Raw genomic sequence first — 18,883 nt, 5'->3', positions numbered from 1 at the left:
AACCAGACACCGGAAAGCACCACTACACCCATGCCCTCAGCCCAAGTTGAAGTGGGCAAACGGTGCCAGCATGGTGTCAAAACTCTCCAGAGACAAAGCCCAACTTGGCTTTGCCCACAGTGGATTCACCGACGCTGCCTGCAGACTCTTTGTGCAGGCCCACTCTAAGGCGAGTATCTTCAGTGACAAAAAACAGATGTCTCAAAACACCTCTGCAGTTGGCCGCCCTCGCCCAAGGAGAAGAGGACGAACGATGTCCCCACGTCCCCGAGCATCATGAGACCGGAGCCCCCTGGTTGGTTGAGCCGGACTTGACTCCCAGTCCCCACTTGCAGCCTCTTTGTAACCAGATCGATCCCCATTGACTTAGAGGGGGCACCCGGCTGCTCCAGAGCTGACTGAGGTAACCTGTTGGTGCTGCCTTGGACCCTGCCCCATACTGAAGTCCAGAAGATCTGTCCCATAAGTTGCTGTAAAGTACCTGTATGTAGTATATGCATTTCATCCATACGATAACGTTACCACTTCAGAAACTGAAGTGGTAACCTGTAAAAATGTATAATACGAAATGTACTTACCTGATTTTGATGATGATGATATTGGTGCCTGTCATAGTGCCCCAATATTGCAAGGGAGTTAGCTGCTCTGACAGCCGAGGCTGCCATGGTGGAAAAGGGTTTTCCGATATTATCCAGTTTATGCACATCCCTATCTGATGGTGTTGTGATGGGGGTTGATGGATTCTTTGAGTGTCGCTGGGCCGCTTGCGTGATGACGGTATCCGGCTTAGGATGACCAACTAAACATGCCAAGGAATCGTCTGGTGCTTTGTATTCTTTTATCCAGTTTAGGGGGCACTGCCAAAACTGTAGGTGGATTCCACATCGTCTTGATACCTTCCTCCCATCCAAGTAGTGCATTCAGGATGGGTGGTGGTGGGCAAAAAGAGGTGTCCTGAGGAGTTAAGCCCATTCTGGGAAGTCAGAAATGAATTGTTAGTGGATTCAGATTTTCTTGCAAGGTGTGGTAAAATGGCTCCCCAAGAAGCTTAAAACATTATTTTGGAAATAATGTCATAAAGGGCATTTTGGGGTGGTTAGAACTAAGAGGAAAGTAAGATCAGTGTACTGGTGTCCTGGAAAGAATGTAGAGATAGAGAAAATGGTGAGGGAGTCAGGGATGTGGAATTCCTATAGCCCGACACCCAGGACATATTGTTGGGGGTCAAGGGCAAGAGGTTTTAATGTGTATTTTGTCCTTGGGACAAGTCGGCCCAACCCCCTACAGCACGAACCCTTTGGCTGCCAGTTTACAGTAGCACATTATGGATAAGGAATAGGCATTGTCTGCAGTTAAGGTAATATTTGTCTCCAAGTGTTAATGGGGTTCACACTTGTATTTATAGTTCATCAACGCAAAGCCTTTACTATTAGGCTGAGAGCTCTAAGTAAATGTTGAATGCTCGGACTGCACCACTGACAGTGGTTCCAATATAAAAATGTGTGCACACCTTTTCAATGTTTAGCATTATGAGGCTATGTATAATGTACCCAGAATGCTTTCTGATTAGATGCAAACATTTGCAATAGCTCGAAAGCAAGATTGACGAGTCTTTACTTTCAAAATAAAATGTTCACAAAAAATGCGAGTAGCTAAACTACTGTAAAATATTAGGTACCATTTCTGCGCAGCATTATTTGGTAAACTGTGTTTGATGCTTACTAGTATTCCCAAAGATATTCATAATGGAAAATCGGTGTAACTAGTTCCAAAATGATTATGAGAAACAAAAATAAACAAGCATATGCAAAGCCAGCAGGTCAGAAATTGGTGGTCACCCTTTTGGATTTGTCAATGTGCGACTTGTTTTGGCATGATTTATGTAAAACCTTATTGGTGTGAGAGCTGCCGGGTCCTCATAATTATAACAAACATTGGCAAAAGTAAACATTGTTTTAGGTCTCAAAAAGCACACATTGCCACAGTATTTCCTGGCACTGAACAAAACTGCTCTGTGTACAGATAAGCTCCTGGTGAAAGAGCAGAATGCAGTCACTCACAGTGAAGCCACCTGATAGACTGAGAGAGACAACATTTTAGTAAACACAAAAGGTCATGGTTAACACCAGATCTAATTAGAGGCCCAATTATTTAAAAAAGTCTCAAAAGTGCACCCATGGCATATGTCTTTGCATTAAGAGCAGATATACAACTTTCGTGAATTCACAAAAGTAGGCCAAGAAATAGTACTCCTAGAAAATATTTGTGAACTGGATTTTAGCATGAGCAAATCTGCATGTGTAAATTTGCTCATGCAGAAATCTGAGTGTTTGAAAGCTTACTTTTCCTCCACTTTTTGCCCAACCCTGAAAAAGTTTCACATTTGCTATTGTCAGGAGTAAAGTGCCAACATTTCTCAGTATGGGAAAAAGTTTAGAAAAGAGTTGGTGAAAACCCTTAAAACATGCAAGTTAGTAGGTTTGCACAGACTCAAAAGGACATTACAACCCTGGAACTATTGCTTACCACTACCTTCAGCTCCGGTATTTAGATCTGCGGAAACCTGGCAACATAAGGGAATGGCTCATATTCAAACCCTACTAAGGAGTCCTGGCATAATCAGAGAGGTGATATCAGAGCTCTTTTATAACGAGATTGCTGCCATAATCTGTCGCCTCATTACATGGAACAAAAGGGGCAAGCGGATTTTGTTACAGGACAAGTAGATTTATGAAGCAACCTGCCCCATGGACAAGTAGATCTTTTATTAAATTCCACACTCCTGAGGAGTGTTTACAATGTGCGAGTTCAGATAAGACTTAGAAGACGTTGAGAGCAGTGTTAAGTCCAATGGAGTGTCCCCTAAATGGTTAGGGAGATGTTGGTAGTGGATTTTGTTGGTCCTGTGCGCAATGAGTTGGGGACGGTAAATACATCATTGTCTTGGTTGATTATTTATAGCCCGATGCCCAGGACATATTGTTTGGGGTCAAGTGCAACAAGTTTTCATGTGTATTTTGTCCTTGGGATAAGTAGGCCCAACCCCTTGCCGCACAAAACCTTTGGCTACCAGTTTGCAGTACCACATTATGGATCTGGGAATGGCACTGTATGCAGTTAAGGTCATATTTTTGCCCATATGTTAATGATGTTCAAACATGTATTCATGGTTCAATAATTGAAAGCCTTTATTATTAGAGTGAGCACTCTAAGTAAATGTTTTAAGCTCCGACTGCACTACTGACAGTGGTTCCAGTATAAAAATGTGTACACATGCTTTCAAAGTTTAGCAAAATTAGGCTACGTATAATGCTCACAGAATGCTCCCTGGTGTGATGAAAATATTTGCATAAGCTTGAAAGCAAGCACTTTAATGTTTAGTTATTCATAGGAAGCAATGCAAGGTAATGTGCTAGCTGTTTTGGTCATACATTTTAGGTACATAATTCCATTGTTATATGTACACGTTTTGTGCAAATATTTGTATATAAAAGGGGAAGAATGTGTGGTGTTGCTGCTTGCAGGCAGTGGAATGTTGAAGGCAAGTATGATATAAGTGGAATGTGGGGTGGTAACGATTCTGGGAGGAGACAGTTGGGAGTTATGCTGAAGAGATGTTTGAACTATAGGTCGTTCTCCCACGCTTTAACAGAGTTGGGAATAAAGCGGGATTTAGGTCTCGCCTAGGCAGCACATGCGCTTTCTCTTTGAGACATGCTGTATCTATGCCCATGTTTTGAATTGGTTGGTTCGTGTGACTTCCTAAATTGCTAACATTTCTATGGTAAATCGTGGCCATTTGTTCCTCCTTTTGCTGGTTGTTCCCTCCCATGGCTACTGGCCCTGTTACAGGTTTTATTTTGCTTCTTGCCATTTAAGTTAGTTGGTGCACTATTTTTTCCAATTGCCTCAGCTCCTGTGTTTGAAATGTTGTGTTTGTTGGCTTTCGGAGGCAAATGCAGGCAGCGGATGTTTTCTGCTTTTCGAGTCACTTTATCTACCGGTGACTTCCCCAACACCACCTCACCCATCTCACAACAGTCCTTGCCGCCCCCACCACCCCTCAGAGGTCACTGCTTCTGCTTCTTCAGCTTATCTCGGCTCAGCAGAGTCAGCTTTTCCGCGGTCTTGTATTTTTATTTATTCATGCACAGCACCTCTTTCTGTGCACAAGGCTTCTCGTGGGCATCACGCACCCCTCCTCCACGCCTGTGTGAACATACCTGAGTTAGACGAGCCGCTAAAAATAGAAATGATTCAGCTCTGCAATCTTCCCTGGAATATACGTTGCAGTTCACCATAGGCTTCACAACGTTAAGATGGCCAAATCATTATCCCACCATGTTTTTTTGTTGTAATGACAGTCTCTCTTCCAGGTCTTTGGTTGCATATAACCTCACCTTAACGCTCCCGACTAATCATTTGTTTACGTATTGTAAATCTTTTTTACTACAATGGCTGAGGGGCCCTGCTGCAGCAACTGTTCAATGGGTGTGCAGGTTGTCTAATGTTATATTTCTTTTTGACGGCCCAAAAATTCTCCCACCTTCCTTCCTCCGCATAGGAGTGTAGCGAGAGACTTTTTGGGGTTTTTTTTTGTTTTAATTTTCAAAAACCTTTATTGACAAATTCAATATAGACAAAATACACTTTTGCATCAGATCAAAGCATCGTACACAGCAGGTTATTAGCCAAATATCATAGATGTAATGACAATACCATCATGCATACACTTGGCACCATAAACAACACATAACAAAGGAGGTGGGGACACCACTGCGGGGATAGGAATAAACACGAACGGAAGAGTGTAGCGAGAGATTTTGTCAGGAAAACGGTGGATATTGCACAGGAACAACTGCAAACACTTTAGCATCTCTCTTCCAAGTTCTGTATGGAGCTGAACAGTCATCTTGGGATCAATGACTAAGATAGGGGTAAGGAATGGGGTGGGGTGCCAGCATTCTGCGAATTGTTAGGATAGCAGGGAGTATGTGGGGGAAGGTGGGCAGGAAGGGGGACACACAGTGAGCTAATTAGATGAGGGGTCAAATGTACCATGAACTGCTGGTTAAGGATAATCTATGGGCGGTTGCATAGGTGGCTACAGGTGGCATACAAGTTCTTGTTTGGAACTCATAAGAGATCCACATAAAAGAAATATAACATATATTTGTACATACATATAATTCACATGGCAAAATAAAAAAGCAATACTATTAGGCATTTGATTCCCAAGCCCTCTAATAGATATCTAGAAAACATTTGAAAAAGTTAAATATATTAAAACAAAACATTTCATTGGGCGGATTGCACAAAGCATTTAAAAAAGAGCTCGCCGATAAGATACCCAATTTTAAACATATATGTCTAAACCACTTTCTACGTGATGTCCGCAAGGCTGGGCATATAAAGAGAACATGTACAACATCCTGGGTGAAAATATTGCAAAGATGACAAATTGCAGGGGACCCATACCATCTAGATGTTAAATTGTTTAGAGGAAGGAGGTCCTGCCTTAAGAGGAACCAGAAACGTCGTACTCCGTGAGGTATATTCCATGACACGTACGGTTGCATTTTCTTATATAGGCAGGAGTCAATAAATGGTGAGGGTCCCTTTTTTGCAAGAATTGCCTCCCTGTCAAGGCTAAAACTCAGTTTCCAAGTGGCCAGTTTTTTTAAAACAGCCTTCAACTGGCCTGGGGACAATGTAAACAGAGTTAATTCATCTAGTTGAAGGTATTCAACCGCCTTTCTAAAATTCCTCACAATTCTAGAGTGTTCTTTTAAGGATCCCAACAATTCTTTTTTCATGAAACTCCGCATGGAGCCGGGTTCCCCCCGAGCCATGCACGACACCCAGCGGACAATCCCTGCTAAAGCCTGCACCCAACTACTACGAATTCCAAACTCTAATCTAAGAGCAGCTGTTGTGCAGGTAGTATTAACTGAGGCTAGTTGTCGGAGGATCTTTCCCTCTACGGTATGCAGAAAACTCCATTGCCCCAGATCAAATAATTCAACACCATAGAGCAGGGATGCTGAAATCTTTGCGCGAAAAACCTCTAGCAAATAAGGGAAATGTCTTTTCCCCGTCGCGCAATATAAAGCACTTAGACTTTTACCCTGGGCCAGAGCCTTTCGAGAATTGTTAGCAACATGATCCTTATCGCTCAAATTGGCAGATATTACCTTCCCTAAGAACACGTAGGAATTCACCACCTCCAGCCTATCTCCCCCCAGCGTCCACCTAAAGTTCTCATATTTTGCCTTTCTCCTACCTGCCATACACATGATTTTACTTTTTGCAGCGTTTATTTTCAGGTGATGATGTTCTGCATATATATGAAGTGCTTGTAGACGATTATTCAAACCTTTCGGTGTTAAATCCAGTATCAGAATATCGTCCGCATATAGCATACAAACAATTGGGGAGCCACCTAGTACTGGGGCGTTACCATCACTTGAAGACAAAAACGAAGGTAAGTCCGAGATGTAAAGAGAAAATAATAATGGCGCTAATAGACATCCCTGTTTCAATCCATTTGCAGTGGGTATCGCCTGGGATAGCCCTGTTTCGCCACCCAATAATACCCTGCACCAAGTTTCAGTATGGAGATCCCTAACTAAATCTAAGAGCAATGAGGGCATTTCGAGAGAAGATAGCTTCCTCCACAGCAGGGGGCGATCAACTTTGTCGAATGCTGTGGAGAAATCTATAAACTCAGCATAAAAGTTCTTGTATTTATTGTACATTTGGCTGTAAAACCAGAACTGTGTAATATTCACCCTTACGACACAACATCATCACTGTCTATGGTATCATTGTGACACATTGCAATACTTCATGTTATAGTAGTGTGTAGGCTTGGGACCGGCGTGTCTACGCCAAACAGCTATTTTCTGTTGAGCAGGTAGGGGGAACGACCTGACAGACTATCTGGTTTTTCTCCCACAAATGGGTGGCACAAGTCGCCTTCAAGGGATTTTCCGTCAATTTGTGCTTCCCTGTTTGTCTCATTGCAGTGGCCACCGAATTGTATAATTCCAGAAGCTCTGCCTTTTCACCCTGCACTGGGGCTTAGTATGACCACCAACTGGCTCGGTACCTCTCCATTAAGTGGCACAGTATTCACCAACTTGATCAGGCACTGCATGGTTCTCAAAATTGAGACATGCTGCTTCCAGTAACACAACATGCACAGAGTAGCGATCAGAACTACAGAGCGCATTGAGTTGCCACGCATCAACAATGCAGCAGACACAGACTATCATGGTGGATATAGCTAAAGGCTTCAATTTATATTGCCTTGACATTGCTAATACATGAGCCATTACAATGCCAATAGCTTTAACTCTTAACCACATCACTGCTTGAGAGATTCTTCTCCTGTGCTGGGCCCTAATAAAAACGGGTGTGGTCATGACGAGCTCAGCTCGTCATGAGCACAAGAGCACTGTACTGCATGACGAGCTGAGCTTTTCATGAGCATGGAAGGGGTTAAACAAAAAAACAAAAAGCAAAACCTATTGCATTGCACATGCTTGTTAAACCTACATTCGGATTCCCTCATCTTTACATTGATGCCTAAAGTTATATAAAGACAAGTGTTATTTTTATAAGTTTCTGTGGATCTCCTTATTTAGTCATGTGCATCATTTATAGACCGTGTGTATGCAACAGATGCCTAATACTTCCCTCTGAAAAGCCTAGGGCAGCTCGACCACACTATCCCCTAAGAGAGCATATTGGGATTGCTAGAGCAAGCCCCTGTATACTTATAAGGGATACCTGCACTCTTTGCACAATATACCTCTTTTTGATATACTATACAAAGAGCCAGAGTCCTACAATTCACTCCTGCTCTTCTCTTCCCATGTTGTTCTCCTGCGCATTTCCTCACAAGCCCTGAAGAGCGAAGACAAACGTGATGGATTATTTCCTCAATTGTGAATTTAAAACTTTCAATTAACTTTCTGTGTTCCTACACTGTTGCAGTTCCAAGGTCCTTCTGCTGTAGTTCTAATTTGTAGACTAGGCCTATTCATTAGTATGAAGCTTCATTGTAAAAAGTTTCATAGTATGTTCAAGGATCTACAGACAGCAACAGCATGGAAGGAGTCCTGGGATGTTGTTAAAATGAGACAGTGCTCATGTGTTAAGGTAATGGTGTTTATAATTCAGATTTGCCATGAGAGTGAATACTTTAGATTATACCATGATGAGTTTGCAGTTTCTATATTTTGTTTAGCAAGAATTGTATATAAGAATCATATGATTCTGGGGTGAGAGATTTTTAGGGGACTTTTCCTTTACTACTAGGGATGCTGCCCTATTCCTTACTGATTTTGCTGCTGCTCATTTGGGATTTAGATTCATTTCTGATTTGGATTACTCTGTGTAACTATATAAAAGCCTTCATGGTGTTTATTCTGTACCACTTGGTTTTGAGATTTTTGTAATAAAATCCTTTGCCTTTTCTCTGATCTAGAACTCAGTTATTGAGCGGTCCCAATTATTTATTTTCATTACTCTGCTAAATTTATTTTGTGGTGGGTGCCTTTTCATGCAGGATTAACCTGTGGAAGAATCTTCTGAGATAGATTTTGGGTGATCTGAATTATGTGGTGTCTTGAATACTGGGGTATGGTTTTGCTCTCATAGCCGTGTTACCTTGGATCTTACAATTCCGATTTTTCTACTCAAGCCCCAATCTTATTCCATCCTGGCACTTCTAAGAACTTCTTCGTAGAAAGAGACACCTCCGAAAGAGCTGCTCCCTCACTTTTGTTACAAGACCAGGATGGATTGCAACATCCGGTCTTTTACTTATCACATGTTTTGTCAGATTCCAATGGGAAGATAGCTTGAACTGAATAAAGACATCTTTTGATGGACACCAAAGAACAATTTGAAATTGAAACTAATCTTCGGAACATGCAGTGCTTCCACAATCTTCAGTGCAGTAATGGCCAACAATCTAGATGGCCATTTTTCTTTGCCTAGTTTGAATCAGCAATCACTTATGTTCTTGGCACCAAGATTTTTTTTGCTGATGCATTATCCCATTGCTATTCTGAGACAACTCTTACTTATGGCTATCTTAAAGTTCCTTCTCATTGAGTGTTTGGAAATTGTTCAGCCAAATTAAAGTGGCTCAGGAACAGTGGGTTCTGAAGCAATTAGAAGATCTCCATCAGATGACTCCTTTAGTTCAACTAAATAATTTTTGTTTCAATCAACAAGCCGACTAACGAACAATTGGATGTAATGTGCATAGGCCATGAATCTGTCATGTCTGGCCATAAAGTACTTAAAACACCTTGGGTTTAGTATTACAATCTTTTTAGCCCCCAACTGTTTATTCTGATGCTGATGCTTACACTATGTGCACCCAACAAAGGTTTGTAAGTACTAAACCTTTTAGATACTTATAGCCACCCCTAAACGCTTGCATATGATCTACCCAGACTTTATAATGGATCTTCTGAATGGTGTCGAGCCATAATGGTTACTATGGATACCTTTTCAAAAATGGCTCCTTTTTAGGTCTCGCCTGAGCCAATGCGCTTGAGCATTGCTACAGCGACATTATAGTAAGCGGAGAAGAACAGTCTACCAAAACGGCTGCGGATCGCATACAGTTCATGTGATCTATGCGCGTGCACACATAATGCCAGCCACGTCACACACCACCATTTGTCTGTGCCTCAGCATCAGACTTCAAAGGCTGCCGCTCCCCTGCCCCCGCGTGCACATCGCGCACCACTATTTGTCTGTGCCTCGGCATCAGACTTCAAAGGAATGCGCTCCCGTCCCGCCCCCGCAATGCCGAGAACTTGTTTTATGTCTGACTCTCCTCTGTCCTGCCAAACCAATTTCATTTTTTTCCCTAAACAAATGTACTTGCTCGCTACACCTCGCTTTTTAGGTCTCGCCTTTCAAACATTGGGGATAAATGTGCTTTTTTAAGTGAGCCTAATTTCCACCCTTTAGATTGAGCAAACGCTTACTTTATATCCCTGGTCAAAATTTACCTTAACTTGAGTTAACGCTGTGCTCGTACCCAGCAGACGTTTGAAATCCCCTCAACTGTAGTGATAATTCCCTTTCCCTTACTATCATCCTCTCTCCACTCTTACTCATGCTAATCAGTGCACGTTCTGCCCACAGGCTTGTAGCTTACATTGAGTACCTTGTCTTTTTTGTAAAGTCCTGTATTACTCTGGTTCCCTTGGACCTCTACCATTCTTGAACTCGTCCCATATGATTACATAAAAACGCACACGCGCACACGCACACACACACACACACACGTACACAAACACATGTACAGACACACACACGTACACACACGTTGCAGCCTCCCTGCTGAACACAGGTACACCACAGGACTCAAACTAGTCCTCCTCTGCTAACTGTTTTGAAGGCTTCGCTACTTCTTTAGCCCTCATACCCACCCAGTCCTTCACCCTCCTCCACTTGCTGTACAATCCATGTAGTACCACCAACACTTCACCATCACATTTTGTGGTCCCGCTTCAAAATTCCTGAAATACACAGTCACAGACATCACGTTTTCACTACAGTTCACTTCCTACAATGAACTGCCTACTGTCCAGAAAATGTAATGGCCCTGATTATATCTGTGCTGCCCTCCCTGTTGGAGTCGCTTGTTGATTACACCATAAATATTGAGTGACTCTAGATGAGCAATTAAAGAGTGCATTCCTCCTTGCTTCCAGGCCTCAATCGAGAGGGGGAAAGAGGAGTATTTAAAAGCTTACAACCTCACATACAACCCCCCACACACAACCCCCCCCACAAACACAACCCCCCCTACCACAACCCCCACACACACACAGCCCCCCACACACAACAACCGCCACACACACAAAAACCCCCACACACAACCCCCCCACACAAACCCCCCCACACACACACAACCCCCCCAAACCCCCCACCCCCCAAACCAAACATAGCACAACACAACACAACAAAACATAGCAAAACAAAGCATAGCATAATGAAAAACAACAAAACAAAGCATAGCAAAACATATCATAGCATAACAAAACATAGCATAGCATAAGATAACACAGCATAGCATAGCATAACAAAACAAAGCATAGCATAGCAAAACAAAACATAGCATAAAAAACATAGCATAGCAAAACACAACAAAGCATAGCATAGCATAACAAAACACAACAAAATATAGCATAACATAACAAAACATAACATACCAAAACAAAGCATAGTAAAACAAAACAAAGCATAGTAAAACAAAACAAAGCATAGTAAAACAAAACAAAAGCATAGTAAAACAAAACAAAAGCATAGTAAAACAAAACAAAGCATAGTAAAACAAAACAAAGCATAGTAAAACAAAACAAAGCATAGTAAAACAAAACAAAGCATAGTAAAACAAAACAAAGCATAGTAAAACAAAACAAAGCATAGTGTAACCAAACATAGCATAGTGTAACCAAACATAGCATAGTGTAACCAAACATAGCATAGTGTAACCAAACATAGCATAGTGTAACCAAACATAGCATAGTGTAACCAAACATGGCATAGTGTAACCAAACATAGCATAGTGTAACCAAACATAGTGTAGTGTAGTGTAACCAAATATAGCATAGTGTAACCAAACATAGCATAGTGTAACCAAACATAGCATAGTGTAACCAAACATAGCATAGTGTAACCAAACATAGCATAGTGTAACCAAACATAGCATAGTGTAACCAAACATAGCATAGTGTAACCAAACATAGCATAGTGTAACCAAACATAGCATAGTGTAACCAAACATAGCATAGTGTAACCAAACATAGCATAGTGTAACCAAACATAGCATTGTGTAACCAAACATAGCATTGTGTAACCAAACATAGCATTGTGTAACCAAACATAGCATTGTGTAACCAAACATAGCATTGTGTAACCAAACATAGCATAGCACAACAAAACATAGCATAGCACAACAAAACATAGCAGGACAAAACATAGCATAACATAAAACAAAGCATAGCATAACAAAACATAGCAAAACACAACAAAAGATAGCATAGCATAACAAAACAAAGCATAGGATAGCAAAACAAAACATAGCATTGCAAAACACAACAAAGCATAGCATAGCATAACAAAACACAACAAAATATAGCATAACATAACAAAACATAACATACCAAAACATAGCATAGCATAACAAAACAAAGCATAGTAAAACAAAACATAGCATAGTGTAACAAAACATAGCATAGTGTAACAAAACATAGCATAGCATAACAAAACACAACAAAACATAGCAGGACAAAACATAGCATAACATAAAACAAAGCATAGCATAACAAAACATAACAAAACACAACAAAACATAGCATAACAAAACATAGCATAGCAAAGCATAGTATAACAAAACAAAACATAGCATAACAAAACACAACAAAACATAGCATATCAAAACTAAGAATAGCATAACAAAACATAGCATAACAAAGAATAGCATAACAAAGCATAGCATAACAAAGCATAGCATAACAAAGCATAGCATAACAAAGCATAGCATAACAAAGCATAGCATACCAAAGCAAAGCATAGCATAACAAAGCATAGCATAGCCAAACAAAGCATAGCATAGCCAAACAAAGCATAGCAAAACACAAAAAACATAGCATAGCATAACAAAGCATAGCATAACATAACAAAACAAAGCATAGCATAACATAACAAAACACAACAAAACAACAAAACATAGCATAACAACACAAAGCATAGGATAGCAAAACAAAACATAGCATAGCATAACAAAACAAAGTATAGCATAGCAAAACACAAAAAACATAGCATAGCATAACAAAGCATAGCATAACATAACAAACCACACAACAAAACAAAAAAACATAGCATAGCATAACAAAGCATAGTATAACATAAAACAAAACACAACAAAACAACAAAACATAGCATAGCTTAACAAAACAAAGCATAGGATAGCAAAACAAAACATTGCATAGCATAACAAAACACAACAACACATAGCATAGCATAAAGCATAGCATAGCATAACAAAACACAACAAAACATAGCATAGCATAACAAGACAAAGCATAGGGTAGCAAAACAAAACATAGCATAACAAAACAAAGCATAGGATAGCAAAACAAAACATTGCATAGCATAACAAAACAAAGCATAGGATAGCAAAACAAAACATTGCCTAGCATAACAACACATCGCATAACAAAACATAGCATAACAAAACATAGCATAACAAAACATAGCATAACAAAACATAGCATAACAAAACATAGCATAACAAAACATAGCATAAGCATAACAAAACATAGCATAACAAAACATAGCATAACAAAACATAGCATAACAAAACATAGCATAACAAAACATAGCATAACAAAACATAGCATAACAAAACATAGCAAAACACAACAAAACATAGCATAGCTTAACAAAACACAACAAAACATTGCATAGCATAACAAAACAAAGCACAGGATAGCAAAACACAACAAAACATAGCATAGCATAACAAAGCATAGCATAACAAAACATAGCATAACAAAGCATAATATAACAAAACATAGCAGAGCCAAACAAAGCATAGCATAGCAAAACACTACAAAACATAGCATAGTATAACAAAGCATAGCATAACAAAACACAAAAAACCCAACAAAACATAGCATAGCATAAAAACACAAAGCATAGGATAGCAAAACATTGCATAGCATAACAAAACAAAGCATAGGATAGCAAAACAAAACATAGCATAACAAAACAAAGCATAGGATAGCAAAACAAAACATTGCATAGCATAACAAAACATGGCATAACATAACAAAACATAGCATAGCAAAACATAGCAAAACACAAGAAAACATAGCTTAACAAAACATAGCATAACAAAACAAAACATATCATAGCCTAGCAAAACATAGAATAGCATACCAAACACAACTAAACACAGCATAGCATAACGAAACATAGCATAGCAAAACAAAGCATAACACACACAACCATCTATCTATCTATTGCCCTCACTCTATCAATCTATCTCCCTCACTCTATCTGTCTATCGATCTATCACCCTCACTCTGTCTATCGATCTATCGCCCTCACTCTGTCTATCGATCTATCACCCTCACTCTGTCTATCGATCTATCGCCCTCACTCTGTCTATCGATCTATCGCCCTCACTCTGTCTATCGATCTATCGCCCTCACTCTGTCTATCGATCTATCGCCCTCACTCTATCTGGCTATCTATCGCCTCACTCTGTCTATCTATCGCCTCACTCTATCTATCTATTGCCCTCACTCTATCTATTGCCCTCACTCTATCTATCTATCGCCCTCAATCTATCTATCGCCCTCACTCTATCTGTCTATCTATCGCCCTCACTCTATCACCCTCATTCCATCTGTCTATCTATCTATCGCCCTCACTCTGTTCATCGCCCTCACTCTATCTATCGCCTCACTGTATCTATCTATCGCCCTCACTCTATCTACTCACTGTATCTATCGCCCTCACTCTATCTCCCTCTATCGTCCTCACTATCTATCTATCTCCCTCACTCTATCTATCTATCTATCTCCCTCACTCTATCTATCGCCCTCACTCTATCGCCCTCACTCTATCTATCGCCCTCATTCTATCTAATCGCCCTCATTCTATCTAATCGCCCTCAATCTATCTATCGCCCTCACTCTATCTATCGCCCTCACTCTATCTATCGCCCTCACTCTATCTATCGCCCTCACTCTATCTATCGCCCTCACTCTATCTATCGCCCTCACTCTATCTGTCGCCCTCACTCTATCTGTCGCCCTCACTCTATCTATCTGTCGCCCTCACTCTATTTATCGCCCTCACTCTATCTATCTGTCTATTGCCTTCACTCTATCACCCTCACTCTATCTATCGCCCTCACTCTATCGCCCTCACTCTATCTATCTATCTATTGCCCTCACGCTATCTATCGCCCTCACTCTATCTACCTATCTATCGCCCTCACTCTATCTATCGCCCTCCCTCTATCTATCGCCCTCACTCTATCTATCTATTACACTCACTCTATCTATCACATCACCACAGCATCACTCAGCACCACCACAGCATCCCTAAGGGGCAGACCCAAGACCTGCTGACCTTCAGAAAACTCAAGACCTGGCTTTTCGAGCAGTAGCAGCATTCCCCACCCCAGCGCCTTGAGACCCACACGGGTGAGCAGTGCGCTTTACAAATGATATGATTGATTATGGTAAAAAAACAACCATGATATAAAAGCTCAACAAGTTTGTGACTCTCATATTTTAAGAGGTTGGCGTCAATTCTTCCTTCCCTGGAAAGAATCTTCATCTTATGAAAAACTGTGGGAAGATACTAGTTCTGTTAATACTTACTAACTGGTTTTCTGTTTCCTTAAAAAGACATCCTGATAAACCTGGAGCTGTAGAATAGGGGTATACTTTCCCATCTGTGCACATGGCTTACTGGAGATTGCCTATAGTTAAAAGATTTTACATGCATTAACACAGTGTGATTCTGGACTCCATGCCCAGCACGCAGCTGGGCGTAAGTGAAGCCTGGGCTATGCTGATGGTTCTAAGATCATGCTCAACCAGAGGGGTGTTCCACAATCAGGTAGAGCCATGAGCTGCAAACTCCAGCAATTGTCAAAGGATTTCTAACTTTGTTTTCTTTATGTATTTAGACAATGACAAACTTCTGAGGGTAGAATCGTGGTGAAGCATATGAACTACCCTTCCTAAGGTGATGATTTGTTCAGACAACTCTATTGCTCGAAATACACGCACTGTGCTTTACTTTTCTTCCCATGGTTTTTCACTCGCTTGTAATCCCCCCTTTACAAGTTCTCAACTTTCACACTACCTATTGCATTGTCCTATTTTTTTGTACACAGCTTGAGCTCTCCTAATATCTTTCACAACCTGAGCTGACCACTCCACATGCCTTATATCAATGCAGTTTGTGAAACATTCATTCCATTCTTGTCACTTTAATGGAAGAACACCAGTAATAACCAATAATGATTATGGAGGGATCAGCATATAAGAATGGGCTGCACACGATGAAGAGAAAAAAGAAGCAATTCCCAGGTGAACAACAGATATCAAATGGTAAACACTAGGTAATAAATTCCTGTCAACCATCAGCATACAATATTCCTGCTCAATGCAGTCCTGGACGGAATCCTTCCTCCAACTCTCCACACTAGTAAAATACCACAACATTCAAAAAACAACATTCCACTATGGATAACATCACTAAATTACGAAGACAAGCATTACAATAACACAAAGACTAACATGCAACAGGTCCTTCCCTCACAACCAGTATCCTTGTGTATTGTAACTGGTGCTCATGTAAAGTGCTCCAAAACCTTCGGGTCGAGTTCGCGCTTTATAAAACTGCAACACACAAAAACGTGCATAAAAAGCGGTGTTTGATATAGAAATAGAAAAGTAAAGTGCAGGTTCACATTATCTCAGGATAACTGCTCGCTACTAAAAAGTGATGGCGCTCTACCATTACAGTACTGCACCCTGCTTAAAAGTGCTGGTACTCTTCCTTTCAAACTAAAGATGTACAGCTACTATGTATTTATTTGGCAGCGCATGCCTAGTTCAAGTACAGCACAGATATACACAAAACAGAAACGAATTTGCTTTTGTAAATTACACTGTTATGCACTGGGGTGATTATTAATTGTGGCTTACATCAAGAGTGGAACATCTCTTCTCCCATCCTGTGCCGGTCAGATGCACAACCTGCCCGCACCGCACAGACTTTGTGCCTGTCACTCACCAGATCATCTGTTATTTTGCCTGGTGGGATTATGTCATCTCAGTCAAATTAGCTGCCACAAAACTGGGCAGACACATCCTGTCTGCTGACACCGGCGCACCTGCACAGCCTCAAAACACCGCACAATTCAAGAGCCGGGACACTGAATAAAAATATCTTCTGTTGTTACCCTGCTCCTGCGTTCGTCATTTCCGCTCACATAGCCCGCTGTTGCCGGGTGAGCACAAATCGCTTCCGTGGTCCACTAACTGATGGGCGCTTTACAATTCCCAAAACGTGATACCAATGATACGGTATTAATCTGTTTTGTAGGCACGTACAAGTTTCGGCGTAGTGCTGTAGCTGCCTACTGTTGCATTGTTTTTTTATTGTATTGCCTGCTCTCTCGCCCTTTCTCTGTGTCTGAAATATTGCAGTACTTTCCGCAATCTGATGAAAATGTTGATAACAATAACAAATGTAGATATTTATTTTACAGCTTAAAGTTCACTTTTTGAGGTAACTGAGTAGATCCCTCAATTTCGTTGACGGGAAGTTTGTTTCAGTGTGGCACAGATCATTTGAGTACAGGAGAAGCGCTGCATCTCTCATAGTCCCTTTTCTGTGTTGCTATTATAATGTATCGCTGAAATGTCTAGCTCTTAAAAAAAAAACAACTAGAGCGACAGCTTGTAATTTAGCGTGGGCCTGTACCCAGTGCCCCATTGCGAGTGGGATTCTACAGGAATTGGTCACTCTTTCATGCAGGTAATTGGGAGTTCATTGTTATTTTCGGAACCACTGTCCATTGTTCAAATACCATGGGAGTTGGACTGCTATTACTTTATTCCAAAAGTAAGTAGTAAATATAGTGTATGTACAAATAGCGGCATAGGACATCGTTCAGACTTTATTTTGAGGTTTAAAATAAATGTCCTTCTCATAGTTATGATGATTTGGTCGAAGTAAATGATTATTTTTCTCGGGGCTAAGTTGTGCTGTCTGAATCTGCATCAAGCAAGAAATCGATCGACTTTTAAAAAGAAGCCTGCTTGATAGCTTTAGAAAACGAAAGTAAAAAGAGCGTATATTAGGACTGATGCATGTACTCATTCTGTACGAATTATTTATGCACAGTAACTAACTTTCGAATTCCAGCTTCTGCGATATCATCTTTGTGGGCATGTTACTCGTGATTAACCTCATTGCAGAGAAAGCCTTCCTAAGATGGCCGCTAGGTTGCACTCGCTCCATCACAGAGCCTGGCGTCGAGCCCGGTGACGGCGTCAGAAAGAGACTCCAAGCAGCGCCGTTCATGGTGCAATATGGCGGCGTCCGCAGGAGAGTTTTCATGCAACGTGATCAAGTTATTCGGCAATTAACATTGGTGTGCCGACCAGCAGGGATCGGTAGAGCCGATCCCGTGCCTTGCCTGGCCTGATATCCCAATGCCTTCGAGAACTTGAATGACAGGTAATGCTTAGCTGAATGAAGCGTCGCGAAGCACTGTGGCACAACTGCCCACATTCACACGCTTAGATTGTGGGATTTAGATAATTGAATCACAACTGTCTGATTAATATTAAAGCGAAACAGTGGCAACGCGCTTGAACATACTCCTTTCCATAATCCTTCATGTGCATTGTCCTTTAATTCAAGCAGTCAATCTGGCACTGCTTCCTACTTAAAACAACATCATACTTCTGTGAAACCAGGGACTGGAGGCAGCGTTATGAGTCCTTGGATTTATTTAAAAAAAAAAACAATGCAAATAATATTTATTGTATTAAAGACTCCACCCACTTACTTTATTTACCTGGGACTATTAACTCCTTCGCTGCGGCGGCTATTCCGCCGCAGCGCTAAGGGGGGTGGGGGGGCGCGCGGCGCTCACACGCTGGTGACAGAACCGCTCCGTCACCAGCCTCGGGTGAGCTGTGCTGATGACGGAGCGGTTCGTCATGGCCCCGCCCGCTCAATAAAACGCGCCGCGCAGGCTCTAAATCAGCACCGCGCAGGCGTGTCCGGCGGGCCATGG

The 18,883-nt window shown here is 41.2% G+C and overlaps 2 protein-coding genes across 4 annotated transcripts in view; one reads left to right on the top strand and one right to left on the bottom strand.

Annotated features, from left to right (window-relative positions):
* ANKRA2 (ankyrin repeat family A member 2) overlaps positions 1 to 17,443 on the bottom strand; it is a 118,026-nt gene extending 100,583 nt beyond the window's left edge. Inside the window, exon 1 of the mRNA XM_086960793.1 lies at positions 16,867 to 17,443. The gene's annotated coding sequence lies outside the window, so the exon portion shown is untranslated. The remainder of the gene's footprint in view (positions 1 to 16,866) is intronic.
* An 81-nt stretch (positions 17,444 to 17,524) lies between these two features.
* UTP15 (UTP15 small subunit processome component) overlaps positions 17,525 to 18,883 on the top strand; it is a 226,069-nt gene continuing 224,710 nt past the window's right edge. Inside the window, exon 1 of one of the 3 annotated variants that reach the window (XM_086960791.1) lies at positions 17,525 to 17,613. The gene's annotated coding sequence lies outside the window, so the exon portion shown is untranslated. Of the gene's footprint in view, positions 17,701 to 18,127; positions 18,319 to 18,883 lie in introns of those variants that run through there. The other 2 variants (XM_086960792.1, XM_086960790.1) reach the window with 2 other exon arrangements.

Source organism: Lissotriton vulgaris, chromosome 3_1 (assembly GCF_964263255.1).
Source record: "Lissotriton vulgaris chromosome 3_1, aLisVul1.2, whole genome shotgun sequence".
NCBI lineage: Eukaryota > Metazoa > Chordata > Amphibia > Caudata > Salamandridae > Lissotriton > Lissotriton vulgaris.
Note: the sequence above shows the minus strand (reverse complement) of the source record. Positions and strands in the feature narration are given on the sequence as shown.